This window comes from Anomaloglossus baeobatrachus, chromosome 12, assembly GCF_048569485.1.
Source record: "Anomaloglossus baeobatrachus isolate aAnoBae1 chromosome 12, aAnoBae1.hap1, whole genome shotgun sequence".
NCBI lineage: Eukaryota > Metazoa > Chordata > Amphibia > Anura > Aromobatidae > Anomaloglossus > Anomaloglossus baeobatrachus.
The window spans coordinates 20,171,199-20,184,740 of NC_134364.1; positions in this window are offsets into that span (position 1 = coordinate 20,171,199).

Sequence of the window (13,542 nt, forward strand, 5' to 3'; positions counted from 1 at the left end):
AATTTATATGATTTAAAGGGGTTATCTGGCTTCTTTGACATTTTTTTTTTATTTCCCTATTGGGCTACATTGGGGCAGGTAAGTAGATAGAGACCACTTACCTGCCCTGCTGTCAGCCCCTCTCCCCCGGCTCAGAGTGGTCATGTGACCGCTCCTGCCGCGATTTTGCTGCTTCCGGTCATTTCATGTCAACATGGGCAGGGCCATGTTGACATGCAAATGTGGAAACAGCATGTTGCCTCCCTGCTGGGCGGCTACAGTGCGTGGAGTCACCGCCCCCTTCCCTGCACCCTCCCACACATTCCCCCGCACCTCTTTTACTCTCCAGTAACCTCCCCCTGCACTGCTGTGGGGTCCGTGACCTGGGGGCGGGGCCTGGCGGCAGCTGCCATGTTGTCAGCTCCAGCACCGGGCCCCCTGCTCAGGATCACACATTCAAATGTACCGGCATCACAGATCACCGATGCCGGTACATTTGAAAGTGCTGATGAGAAGCAGTGCAGCGCTGCTTCTCATCACTGTCCCTCCCGCTGTCTGTGCTCTCTTCAGCACAGCGGTGACGTCACTACTGTGCTGATATGTCCAGAGCACAGACAGCGCGCGAACGTGAAGGAGCGGCGGGGACCGAGGAAGGGTGAGTATGTATTACACATGTGTTCCCGATGGGGATGGGGGGGGTTGCAGAGCCATATGTGTGCGTGTGCAGAGCCATATGTGTGCGTGTGCGGTGCAGAGCCATATGTGTGCGTGTGCAGAGCCATGTGTGGGCGTGTGCGGTGTAGAGCCATATGTGTGCGTGTGCAGAGCCATATGTGTGCGGTGCAGAGCCATATGTGTGCGTGTGCGGTACAGAGCTATATGTGTGCGTGTGCGGTGCAGAGCCATATGTGTGCGTGTGCAGAGCCATATGTGTGCGTGTGCGGTGCAGAGCCATATGTGTGCGTGTGCAGAGCCATATGTGTGCGGTGCAGAGCCATATGTGTGCGTGTGCAGAGCCATATGTGTATGTGTGCGGTGCAGAGCCATATGTGTGCGTGTGCAGAGCCATATGTGTGCGTGTGCAGAGCCATATGTGTGCGTGTGCGGTGCAGAGCCATATTTATGCGGTGCAGAGCCATATGTGTGCATGTGCGGTACAGAGCCATATGTGTGCGTGTGCGGTGCAGAGCCATATGTGTGCGGTGCAGAGCCATATGTGTGCGTGTGCAGAGCCATATGTGTGCGTGTGCGGTGCAGAGCCATATGTGTGCGTGTGCAGAGCCATGTGTGTGCGTGTGCGGTGCAGAGCCATATGTGTGCGGTACAGAACCATATGTGTGTATGTGCGGTGCAGAGCCCGATGTGGGGCTGTTATTTGCAATGCTGTAGTGATACCAGGTCAGGTGCTGGGGAAGAATACTGACAGGGAATGTGTGTGCAGGGGGCGGGCAGAGGGCGAGGCTGGACACTGGGGTGGGGCTGGACACTGAGGCCGGGCGGTGCCAGCTGTGACTGGGCGGTTTTGCACAGGAAGTGGTCATGTTTGCTGGATCTGAATGTAAACAAGAAGCTGCACAGAATAAAAGGGATAATTCAAGAGGAACAAAAGTTAGAAAACAAAAAATAACAATGTAGGTGTGATTTATATGACAATACAGCACAGATAAACTCAAACATTTTTGTTAAGCTAATGTCGGACAACTCCTTTAATTTTTTTGCAGTGTGTATACAGAATAAAGACTTTTATATTCTACACCCCTCAAAGTTCACATTAAATAAGTTATATAATTCTTTAGAATGTTGCATGCAGTCATGGGCATTATGACCGGGCTCATGCAGGAGGGTGGTTTGTCGAAGCCATCACCTATTTTAGCTGGACGTGTGAGTTCAAGGACACACATTAAGCTGAAATGTATTGAGGCTCAGCAACCCGCTTGGTCGCAACACTATAATACATGTCACCAGCCAATCAGAAACAACCACTCACGTCACCAAGCCAGGGTCAGTTCTCACATAGCAGTGGCATCATGCATCGCCCATAGCAGATAGAGCGAAGACATCACTTGCCAGCCTCTGCGCCGGCTGGAGAAAATGACTGCTGTGCATTGTGGGAGTGGGGAAGGTGAGAATAAGGCTATGTGCGCACGTTGCGTACTAGCCCTGCAGAAATTTCTGCAGCGATCTGAAGAGCACATGTGCGCTTTAGATCGCTGCAGAAATGTCCGTAGTGAGCGCCGATTCCATGCGCTCTGCCTGCAGCTCCTGCCATAGACAGAGCAGGAGCTGCCGGCAAAGCGCAGGAAAGAAGTGACATGTCACTTCTTTTTGCGCAGCGCTTCGGCAGTAGCCGAAGCGCTGCGCTCTTAGACGCCACGTGCGCACGGCCCCTGCACAATCTCCATAGACTGTGCAGGGGCCGCAGGACGCATGCAGTTACGCTGCGCTACAAAGCGCAGCGTAACTGCATGTTTTTATGCAACGTGCGCACATAGCCTAATTGTCTTTTTTTTTTTTTTTTAGATGTGTTAGAGAACAATGACAGAATGAAGGGCATTATTAGAGGATGGGCACAGGAGTGGGGACATACTTACTGGAAAGGAACTGACTGGGACATTTTACGAATTTTACGAGAATGCAGACATTATATTAGGACGGGGACCAGCATTGGAGACATTATACAAGGTAGGGGCCCAGAATTGGAAACATTAAACCACAAATGATCCCAGGATGGGGGACATCATGCCAGGAAGGAACCAAGGGTGGGAACATTATACCAGGATGGGGGACATTATTATTAGTAGGTGCCCAGAATGGGGATTATTATACCTAGAAAGGACCCAGGAAGAGGACATTACACCAAGAAGGGGCCCAGTATGAGGGTCATTGTACCAGGAAGCGACCCAGTATGGGGGACATTATACCAGGAAGCGGACCAGGTTGAAGGACATATATTACTGTAAGGGGCCAGGACGGGGACATTACATCAGCATGAGAGACATTGTTACTGAAAGTGCCCAGGATGGGTGACATATTTGAAAGGGCCCTGGATGGGGGACATTGTACCAGTAAGGGACCCAGAATGTTGGACATTGTTACTGGAAGGGGCCCAAGATGGGAAGCATTCTTACTAGAAGGGGCACAGGATGTTGGTCATTATTACTGGGAGGGTCACAAGATTGTGGACATTATTACCATAAGGGGCCTAAGATGGAGGACGTTATACCAGGAAGGGACCCAGGATGGGAGACATTAGTACAGGATGGCGCACATTATTACATCATGGGGTGGGTGACACATGTGTTTATAGGATTTACAACGCTATAAAGGTCCCATAGAGCTGACCAATATGCAGATGGGGGCCAAGGTCCAGACTTTGCATCGAAGCCCAACAGATTCTTGTTACGCCACTGCCTGCAGGAACTTGGTCTGACCATACCACAGTTCCTAACCAGGGGAGGAGGCAAAAGAGGGTATAGAGACATTTTAGCATGGGATCACAGATGATTCTTTTTTTGAGGTAAAACATATATTTTACCTCACAGAAAGAATCATCTGCGATCCCCTGCTGTTCTATCTGAATACTCACATGCAGGAGCACACAGCCTGGGTGCACACAGAGAGCAGAGTATGGCTACAATAAAAACAAGCTTTCTAATGTGTGCGCTCTCAGGCAGTCACTGGTGCTCCTGGCTCCCAATCTGCACTCTTCCCAGCTATCACTTGAGTCAGTTGAGCAATTAAAAAAAATAAATAAATAAATATCCAGAAAACTTTAGTTACTCCTTTAAATACTAGATGTAGGTTCCTTTAAGATTTTTCTTGCTGCCTCTTCTAATACATTTCAGCTTATTTTAAAATCTCCAGACTAAGCATAGAGGATATAAAATAAACTAATATTATAACCCTGACTTAATCCCAGTGCAGCCATATAACTAAGGCCGATAGCACAAAATCTTAAGAAAGTACATAAATATTGTCCTTTCACAACTCCCACGAATATAAGTGTGAAGTATCAAACATCAATGAACAGAGAGCCTTTAAAGCCATTTTTGGTACTCCTATAGTAGTGAATGTAGAAAGTCCCGCATGCAAAGCCATTTGGAGTCGGCTGTCAGACTGTGCCAGGAGTGCGGTTAAAGCCGCCACTCCCTATGCACTGAGCGATGACTGAACCGGCACCGATGCCACCCTGATGACTGGATGCCAAACTCTTCAAAAAGAAATAAAGTTAATCTTCTCCTGGCAGCGGGGTTCTAAGGCAGGTTCCGGACGCTATTAACCTGCAGATTGAATTATTATGGAGTCAGAAAAGTTTTCCCTTCTTCAGTGAGTATCACAGACAATTACGAGTTCATTTTACTTTATTCCACAATCTATCAGCTTGTCTCATCTCAACAAACCCTCATACAACCATTGTCAACAAATCAGAGCCATAAATACCATAGAAGTATCTTTCACTCTAGTTTGACACAGTGTTACGTAGTCATGGGCGAGGTCTGCGTGTTCTGTGCCCTGACATGCTACATGAAAGAGGGGTTACTAGCTGGGTGTGTGGACTCCTGCTAAGTAGACAATACACATTTGCAGGCCCCATGATGACTTCATCTGGCCAGGACTAGATGTTAACCAGTTTATCAAGAGAGACCACCAGTTCTTTAAAATGTTATATTTCGCAACAGTAACTTGATAAGAACTGTGTACATAAGATACCGGGAACATCTTCCCTTACGTTTAATTAGACAAAACAATCATTGATCTCGGGGACACCAGCCAGAGAAAACACTGCTGGCAGCCAGCAAAGGCGCTCAACACAGTGAAATCCTAGGTGCATTGCCCCCTGGAAGTATGCAAATCAAAAAAGTCCATGGAGCCTCTGTTAGGAGTCTCAACACGGAAAATAGCCAGCTATCCCTCCGGGAAGGCGCTAGCCAAGGAGTGGCTCTTTTTAGTAGACCACCATAACCACCATATTAAGTGGCCCCTTTAGTCAATATCCAACTCTTGATGAGTTTAAAGATATGACAAGGGAAATGCCAAGACCAGGTGTCCATCCACAGACAGCTGTTTCGGGGTATTGCCCCTCATTAGTGTGGAGTAGGATTCTAGCCAGGTGGGAGCAATGCCTAGTAGACCAACAAGACAAAACAATCACTGATCTTGGGGAGACCAGCCAGATAAAACACTGCCGGCAGCGAGCAAAGGCGCTCAACACAGTGAAATCCTAGGTGCATTGCCCCCTGGGAAGTATGCAAATCAAAAAAGTCCATGGAGCCTCTGTTAGGAGTCTCAACATGGAAAATAGCCAGATACCCCGCCGGGAAGGACCTAGCCAAGGAGTGGCTCTTTTTAGGAGACCACCATAACCAACCATATTAAGTGGCCCTTTTAGCCAATATACAGTTAGGTCCAGAAATATTTGGACAGTGACACAATTTTCGCGAGTTGGGCTCTGCATGCCACCACATTGGATTTGAAATGAAATCTCTGCAACAGAATTCAAGTGCAGATTGTAACGTTTAATTTGAAGGTTTGAACAAAAATATCTGATAGAAATTGTAGGAATTGTACACATTTCTTTACAAACACTCCACATTTTAGGAGGTCAAAAGTAATTGGACAAATAAACCAAACCCAAACAAAATATTTTTATTTTCAATATTTTGTTGCGAATCCTTTGGAGGCAATCACTGCCTTAAGTCTGGAACCCATGGACATCACCAAACGCTGGGTTTCCTCCTTCTTAATGCTATGCCAGGCCTTTACAGCCGCAGCCTTTAGGTCTTGCTTGTTTGTGGGTCATTCCGTCTTAAGTCTGGATTTGAGCAAGTGAAATGTATGCTCAATTGGGTTAAGATCTGGTGATTGACTTGGCCATTGCAGAATGTTCCACTTTTTTGCACTCATGAACTCCTGGGTAGCTTTGGCTGTATGCTTGGGGTTATTGTCCATCTGTACTATGAAGCGCCGTCCGATCAACTTTGCGGCATTTGGCTGAATCTGGGCTGAAAGTATATCCCGGTACACTTCAGAATTCATCCGGCTACTCTTGTCTGCTGTTATGTCATCAATAAACACAAGTGACCCAGTGCCATTGAAAGCCATGCATGCCCATGCCATCACGTTGCCTCCACCATGTTTTACAGAGGATGTGGTGTGCCTTGGATCATGTGCCGTTCCCTTTCTTCTCCAAACTTTTTTCTTCCCATCATTCTGGTACAGGTTGATCTTTGTCTCATCTGTCCATAGAATACTTTTCCAGAACTGAGCTGGCTTCATGAGGTGTTTTTCAGCAAATTTAACTCTGGCCTGTCTATTTTTGGAATTGATGAATGGTTTGCATCTAGATGTGAACCCTTTGTATTTACTTTCATTGAGTCTTATCTTTACTGTTGACTTAGAGACAGATACACCTACTTCACTGAGAGTGTTCTGGACTTCAGTTGATGTTGTGAACGGGTTCTTCTTCACCAAAGAAAGTATGCGGCGATCATCCACCACTGTTGTCATCCGTGGACGCCCAGGCCTTTTTGAGTTCCCAAGCTCACCAGTCAATTCCTTTTTTCTCAGAATGTACCCGACTGTTGATTTTGCTACTCCAAGCATGTCTGCTATCGCTCTGATGGATTTTTTCTTTTTTTTCTGCCTCAGGATGTTCTGCTTCACCTCAATTGAGAGTTCCTTAGACCGCATGTTGTCTGGTCACAGCAACAACTTCCAAATGCAAAACCACACACCTGTAATCAACCCCAGACCTTTTAACTACTTCATTGATTACAGGTTAATGAGGGAGACGCCTTCAGAGTTAATTGCAGCCCTTAGAGTCCCTTGTCCAATTACTTTTGGTCCCTTGAAAAAGAGGAGGCTATGCATTACAGAGCTATGATTCCTAAACCCTTTCTCCGATTTGGATGTGAAAACTCTCATATTGCAGCTGGGAGTGTGCACTTTCAGCCCATATTATATATATAATTGTATTTCTGAACATGTATTTGTAAACAGCTAAAATAACAAAACTTGTGTCACTATCCAAATATTTCTGGACCTAACTGTACATCTCTTGACGAGTTTAAAGAAATGACAAGGGAATATCTGGCTATTTTCCATGTCAAGACTCCTAACAGAGGCTCCATGAACTTTTTTGATTTGCATACTTCCCAGGAGGCAATGCACCTAGGATTTCACTGTGTTGTGCGCCTTTGCTGGCTGCTGGCAGTGTTTTCTCTGGCTAGTCTCCCAGAGATCAGTGATTATTTTATCTTTTTGGTCTACTAGGCATTGCTCCCACCTGGCCAAAATCCTACTCCACACTGATGAGGGGCAATACCCCGAAACAGCTATCTGTGGATGGATACCTGGCCTTGGCATTTCCCTTTTCATATCTTTAAACTCGTCAAGAGTTGGATATTGACTAAAAGGGCCACTTGTTATGGTGGTCTCCTAAAAAGAGCCGCTCCTTGGCTAGGTCCTTCCCAGAGGGATATCTGGCTATTTTCCATGTCAAGACTCCTAACAGAGGCTCCATGAACTTTTATTTGATTTGCATACTTCCCAGGAGGCAATGCACCTAGGATTTCACTGTGTTGAGCGCCTTTGCTGGCTGCCAGCAGTGTTTTCTCTGGCTAGTCTCCCCGAGATCAGTGATTGTTTTGTCTTGTTGGTCTACTAGGCATTGCTCCCATCTGGCCAGAATCCTACTCCACACTGATGAGGGGCAATACCCCGAAACAGCTGTCTGTGGATGGATACTTGACCTTGGCATTTCCCTTGTCATACCTTTAAACTCATCAAGCGTTGGATATTGACTAAAAGGGCCACATAATATGGTGGTTATGGTGGTCTCTTATAAAGAGCCACTCCTTGGCTAGGTCCTTCCTGGAGGGATATCTGGTTATTTTCCATATCGAGACTCCTAACAGAGGCTCCATGGACTTTTTTGATTTGCTTACGTTTAATTAGCACAGAGCATCTCTAGACATACTCCACTTCCTCCACTTGACCTTTTCTAGCCTCCACAATCCAGCCCAGCACCACAGTACAGTCCATGTAAGTTATATTTTACTCCCACAATTCTACGTCTTCTCCGTCTTAAAATGAAAACTTACCAATATGGCTGGACCTTGCTTGCATCTTGCTGATGCTTAGGAAACTCCAAACCGGAGCAATCACGTCGTCTCAAATTCTCCTCTGTTACCTCTGAGAGTTGTAAATTCTACCGGGCTGCACCTCTACACATCCTCTTTTTGGACCCATCTTCATTCAGTCACTTAGTCCTTCTGTCATTCCTCTGACCTGTCTCCATGCAATAACTATGTCTCTCGGTTTTCTCTTGCTTGGGATCTCGCTATCTTTGTCTAGGCTTTCTCTCTCTAGGGACACCTGTAACGCCTACCTGGATCAACAGACTCAGATGGGATGTAATGGACAGGCTAGAGGAAAGCCACTCATCAAGCAGGACCCCCAGAACCCTGAAACCCTTTAACCCCTATACAGGGATTTGGAATTACACAGGGCCCTGGAGATCACTACCTGTGGAAGGCTGCAGTCCAATTAGAGTAGTCGTTAGGCAGGGTCAAACCAGGAATAGCAGAACAGGGACGGAATCGGCAGGCAAGGACGTAATCAAAAAACGTAGCAGAGGTCAAATCCGGATCGGGCAGCGAGGTACAAAACGTCAGGCAGAAGGGTAGTCAGAAAACACGCAGAAGTTAGCACACAGGAATCACAAAACAGAATAGGGTGGATCAGGAGCCAGGAAATCAGAACTATCTCTGCCAGAGGTCAGCAGACAGGAGGGGAACTAAGAAGGGTGTGATGTCTTCCCATTGGCTGTAGTTGAACGCTGGTAACTTCAGCTGTAAGACACACGCCACCCACAGTCAGCCAGTGGTACTGCAGATCCCAAGATAACCCAGCCCAGTGGATGATCGGAGCCTGCACCCACCAGTGCCGCTGGCATCGACTCCTCTCCCATCACCAGCACCATCCACGGCAGGAACACGGCGTCGCCTGGCGATCGGAGCAGAAGTCGCTGGAGCGGACTTCGGTGGTGACGTAACAACACCCATGTCATGCAGCCTTATCGATTAATCAGACCTTAGGTCTGTCTCTGTCACGCGCTTGGCCCTATCTGACGTTTTTTCATGAAACTATCCTCTGTCCCTGTACTAGCTTCTCACACTATGGGCTAGTCCCAAACATTAACTATTTCTGACCTTGCTTTCAGCATAACACAGCACTACACTGCTACACATCACAGTTCACATGGCATATTACCTTCAGAAGAATGCATAGCACAATACATATTACATTAAATAACAACAACGCTGATGTCCATCTCCTTATAGCAGCAAGGCCAGGTACAGTTGTAGAGGAAAATCTCAGCTGACAGACCAATCTCTCCAATTGTGTTCCAGTAGATATGATTTTCAATTTGATAATCAGCAGGTTCAGGATGGACATTCCCATTACTGTCATAGTCCAACAGATGTGTAAAAAGTGAACTGAGATCAGTGCAATATATCACACAACTCATGACAACTGTTAGCAATGCTACACAAGTATCTGCAACCCACAGGGCCTCCTGGAACAGATCATAGGAGGGGGATACCTTCATCTCTAAAATGCTAGTAGATTCTGAAATACATCTCGTCCTAAATATTATTCATGTTGTGCCTAAGCAGCAGTACAGTTACTTGTGGTCAAACCCACAAAGGCAGCGCTTTGGCTTCGGGGCTTGTCCAAGTGTGTTGGACGTAGTGAAATATGTTCTGTTGAGCACATTCCAATGGTTGGAAAGGCTAAAGTACAAAATGGAGAAATATTCACATGCCACAAAAGCAAAACATGTTTTCAACAGAAGAATGTCATTTATGGGAAACACGCTGCCTACGGTACAGGGCTTCTCCCAGGCCTGGATAACCAGTACTTATAGAAATGTAACTCACATTGGCCCACACAAAATGAAACATATGTCAAAATAGATGCGATAGATCGTGGTCAACCACATTTGCTGTTTATATGGCAAGCTAAGATAATTTGCTTTATGTACTAGGGACACCACAGCTACTTGGCTGAGCTGAATACAGCCGTCCTGCAGATCCGCTGTGTAGTTATTTTAGGACTTGCGGAAATGCAATAAAATTGGGGTCCAGTCAGAGCCATAAATACAGCGTGTGCTGCACTTGGTGCTCAGACTATATACACCCCATTAAAGGTGGAATCACTCTTGCCAATGACCCACCATAACCGTGAAGTTTAGCGGACTTGATTTGACACAATTAATGACTTTTCATGGCAATATTTAGAGTTTGTGGAAGAATATGGAAGCAGAGCTGAAAGCCGCCTAGTGCTCGCTTCAACAAACATAATGCCTATTGGTCACATTTGTAAAAAAATTTAGCAGAGTTCAATGCATTACAGATCTTATGGCCACGTGCACACGAGTATTTGGTGAGTTTTTCCCTCAGTATTTGTAAGAGAAAACCAGGAGTGGGAATAAATGGTGCATGTGTTTCTATTATACTTTTCCTTTGACTGTCCCACTCCTGGTTTTGTCTTACAAATACTGAGAAAAAATCCTCACCAAATACTCTACATGTGTACGTGGCCTATTTGGTCTTTCTGTCTTACGAATGCTGACTGGTTCCAAGTAGTAACCAGTGGAACATTGAATGCAACTCTAGATTACTTAATACAAAGAAGATAAAGATATTGACTACTGCCAGGTACGACTGGGACACATTTGAGCTTGACGGTGGTGAACTGGAAATTGTAGTGAACTTCATACTACTCGGACAAATAAACACAAAGTGAAAAAGGAGGGGTGACCCCACTCGCCTGTTCCTGAGACCACTGACTGGACCGTGCACGGAGGTTTAGGTCGGCAAACACGGGCACCACTGACTGGACCGTGCACGGAGGTTTAGGTCGGCAAACCCGGGCACCACTGACTGGACCGTGCACGGAGGTTTAGGTCGGCAAACGCAGACAAATAAGTACACAACATATAGTGATGACACCGGAAGTCAATAGGATAATAGTTATTGGCAAATCAACAATGAAGTCACTGGACAAGGTCTTCAAATTGTAGGAACATTTCAATGGCAACAAAGACACGCCTCGTACATAGATTGGTCTTTTCTGTAGTAACAGGAATGGGAAACTGGACAATAAAGAAAGAAGAACAATCAATGCTTTCGGAATGTGGAGCTGGAGAAGGGTGTTATCAATACCATGGAGGGCAAGAACAACCAAATCAATTTTGGAAGAAATCCAGCCAGACATCTAAGGAAGGATCACCAAGCTATGACTTGCCTGCTTTGGACACATTATAAGGAGAGAGCAATCACAGGAGAAGGACATAATGGTCGGAAGAATAGAAAGAACAAGTCGAAGAGGAAGACCAACAACCTGATGCATTTATACAATCAAGATAACAGCGGAGAAGATCCTTGTAGATCTATCTAGGCTTGCATAAGATCGAGTACAGAGTGTTCATCCATGAAGTCAACATGGCTCGAGATTGAGCTGAAGGCAGTTAAATAACAATAATAATAATTATTATAATAATAATACTTTGCATATCACCCCAAAATACCATACTAACAGTGAAGTTTGAATGTGGGAACATCATAGTGTGGGGCTCTTTTTCAGCATACTTTTTGGCAATCTTCATAAAATAGAAGGAAGAATGAATGGACAAATGTACTAAGACATTCTTGCTACAAATCTGCTGCCATCTACCAGGATGAGGAAGTGATGAAGATGAAATGAGGGTGGACATTTCAGCAAGACAATGATCCTAAACACACAGCCAAGGAAACTCTCAATTGGTTTTGCAGAAAGAAAATAAAGCTGCTAGAATGGCCAAGTCAATCACCTGAGCTGAATCAAATAGAGAATTTATGGAAAGAACTAAAGCTCAGAGCTCATAGAAGTAGCCCAAAGGACCTTCAGGATCTGAAAAGTTTTTGAGTGCAAGAATGGGACAAAATCACACCTGAGCAATTCATGCCGCTAGTTTCTCCATGCAGGAAACATCATGAAGTTTTCATCACCAACAAAGGATTTTGCACGACGTATTAAAGGGGTTGTCCACTACTTGGACAACCCTTTCTCATTCCCCATGTTTGCCCCTGTAAAAATAATAAAGCCTATACTCCCTTCACAGCCGGGTCAGTTCCAGTGGTGCTGGCACTCACCTTCCTGGGACTCATCTGACATTATTATGACATGCGATCCCCGCACCCAATCAGTGATGGCTTCACTGTCCCTGCCTTCGGACGGTTAAGTAATTAACAGGAAATGACAGCTGCTTCTGCCACTCAGTTCCTGTTAATTACTTACAAGTTTGAAGACTGGGTCAGTGAAGCTGTCGCTGATTGGGTGCGGGGCTCGCATGTCATAACAATGTCTGTTACCATCATCTGATGAGAAATTCAAGTCAATAGCACCTTTAGAAATTGATTTACTTAAAAAATTAATGATGTGTTCAATACTTATTTCCCCTGGTGTATATGGAACACAACTCAAGAGACGCAAAGAATTTGCAGTTATTCAACATTATATACAGAATATTTCTGTAAGGTAATAATATTAAAAATGTGCACACAGCACAAAAATAAAATCATCAAGTTTCAGCTTGAATAGCACATCTCCACATATTGCAAAATCCCCAATATTTCCTGTTGTTTACTTTTAGTTTTTGTATTTTTTTCTCCTCCACCAAAAATTTAGGAGTAATTTTGGAACTTGCCCTTTCTCCACTAGTTGATTTATAACACTTGCTTGAATAGGACCTTGCACGAACTAATAAAGATGAGAACCACCTGGAGCGAAGGCCGCAGTTGCTTGCCAGAAGACTCTTTATCCTGAGCAGCAGACTCGCCGTCAGGCGCTCTGCATCTCGGCTGCTTTTATTGGCCTTCAGTACTATGAATGATTTGGGTTTTTTACAGCGAGTAGTAGTAAAACAACAAATTATGCAATCCTTTTTTTCTTTTTTAAAAGGAGAAATTTACATATATATGTGGAACTTTTGGTATATTACCATAGTTAATCATATAGGAGTATTAGTGTCAGGTAACAAAATAGGACTGTAAAATATTTCCCTTTGGTTGCTAAAATAAAGGCCTTTATTACTGCAGAAATGACAACTACTGCTGCATGCTATTATTCTGCACAGCAGAAGTTGCTGAAATGTTGCACATTTTTTGACATCACTTCCTGCTATGCAGCTATTGGCAGAAGTTATAATTCCCAGACCTCCTGCTCTGCTCGCCGCCTGCTTATTCTCTACACATAAGTCCTGCACTACTAAGAGCTCTTTTCTCTATTTCAGGTCATGCTCAGAAACAGATAGAAATATTAGATAACTATGAAACATGTTGATAGAAAGAGATAAGTAGATAGTAAGTAGAGTTAAGTATAATAATTCACAGGACCCCAGTCCAATGGCCCCGTTATTAGCCTGTGGCAGCCAGACCAGAGCCGTGTGAACCTCCTACTACATCTATTGCATCTTTACTGCAACATCTACTGCATCTTTACTGCAACATCGTATTA